Genomic DNA, 2,271 nt, shown 5'->3' with positions numbered 1-2,271 from the left:
ATTCGCATTTTGTAAGACCTCATATTTATAAAAATTATGAAACGTAAAAATTATTTTTTCTAGTAAAAAACAGTTTAAGGTTTTTTTAATGGTTATAGAACTAATTTTATATTCGAATTTTTTTTCCAAAAAAATACTGAATATGCTGTTATTTACTATAACAATTACAAGAATATATATTTATAATCGTAAAAAATATTTTTTTATGACCATCTGTAAGTGTATTTTTTGCAATTGGTGTGATTAGTTTAATTTCTCTGCATATGCACAAATGAAATTGACTTGCACGGTATTTACATAAAAATCCTATCAAATTTACATTTATTTTTTTAGGGTTTTCATAACCTTACTACAAAATCTAGAATGTTATCATAGAATCACATTTTTCTATTTATTTTGCATAAAAATACAAAAACACATGAAATTGGGATTTGTCTTCATATATTTTAGCAGTTACAAAACGGTGTATTTTTTTTGAATAAACCACTTTTTTTAATAGAATATACCATGTGAAATCAAATATAATTACATTGCTTATTAAATATACTGATAACTCTAAAGTAACAGATTTCTTTTAAATACATTATACTTTTTTCAAATTATTTTCTTTTTTTAAAAATACATATAATATATAAAATTTTTAGTAAATATTAATTACATACAGTGACGCATATTTTGTAACTGCTTGCATAAATAAAAAGAAGAAAAAATTTTTTTTTTCGAAGCTTGAATTATGTGACTTTATATTAGTAATTTTATTTTGTTTTCTTTCTCGAAAATGCGTGGAAAAGACTTTAGCCTATTCTATTTCTTACATTGAATCATAAATATTATTTATCTAATATAGATTTAAATACAATAATTTATCTACATTTTTAATATGAATGTTTATTTTATGCATAGCTGAATCAATAATAACAAAACAATATGCGCTTTTCAGGGATCAAAAATATACACAAAAAAATTTTAAATAAAAGCGTACTTTCCTATACTATATTTTATCCAGCTTGATTTATGGACATAAAATAGCACGTTGTAAGATATTGGTTTAGTATATACAAAGTTTTTAAATCTACTGTTTTCCTAGTTTTTGAAAGTTAATTTTGTTACTGATTTTTTATTAAATTAAAAATAGCTTTAATTTTCGCAAATAGAATAAAGATTAAAACTAGAAAATCACATTCTCTTTTAAATTGATGCTTTATTTAATCATTAAGAGATACTCTATGCTTTCTAAAATCTTATGGATTTGTAGAAATCATAGAAAATCATTTTTTATATCCTATTAAATTTATATTTGGTACTAAACCACATCAAGCAGGATAGATTACAGAGGTTATTAATATCGAATTTCTATTTCTCTCTATATAAAAATTAGATTTAATGAAATTCGTGTAAGAATAAATTTTTATCTAAAATGTGATATTTACTACATACAGAGATTGAATAATATAGTTTCTATCTTCGATCACAGTTTCATTTTTTTATTTTTACTATCTATTGAGACCTAGAAAGCTTTTATTGAATATTTTACAACTCCCATTTAAATTTTTTGTTTAAATTATCTCGTTTTATGTTGGTCAAGTTGTTTTAAAAAAAATTACATAACAGTTTTTGTTCTAAATCGGAAAGTTTCAAATCGTATTTTATCAAAATAAAATCACAATAATAAACTAAAAGAATGATTATTTACAGCGATGCAATTTTTTTAAGTCCCATTAGATATTAATATATTTAATAAATATCATAAAATGAATATTTATTATACCTTGGGATGGTGTGGTAACATAAAAATATAAAAGGTATCAGAAAGGGCTTGAGTAACGTTATAGATTAAGGCATAAATACAAACATAGGGAATGGGAATTACCTTTGAGTTATTAATACTAAACGGTGGGGAGATTTGAAGAAGATTTTAGAGAGGAGAAAATAGTTGAAGTATAGATACGTTGTGCGAACGAGAGATCAATAAAGTTGTGCTTAGAACAAAAACTAAAATTATATGATAAAATTTAGCCGTAAAATAAATAATGATTGTTGCCATAAAAATGTGTTGAATATTCTCTTTAATTTAAAATGCCTTTAGCGTAAAAGAAATGTGCAAAAATCGTGATGTTCGTCAAAGAAAGAAATGGAATAACCACAAAAAACAAAAATTCGTACAGTAATAACTTGGGATACCAACAAACCAGGAAAAAACAAATAGAAAAGAAGATGGAGATAGACTCTCTAATAAATAATCAATAAACCATCCGAATTAAAAGAAAGACG

This window comes from Rhyacophila brunnea, unplaced genomic scaffold (assembly GCF_057557595.1).
Source record: "Rhyacophila brunnea isolate RB1 unplaced genomic scaffold, BYU_Rbru_1.0 scaffold_69, whole genome shotgun sequence".
Lineage (NCBI taxonomy): Eukaryota > Metazoa > Arthropoda > Insecta > Trichoptera > Rhyacophilidae > Rhyacophila > Rhyacophila brunnea.
This window is presented reverse-complemented; position numbering follows the sequence as displayed.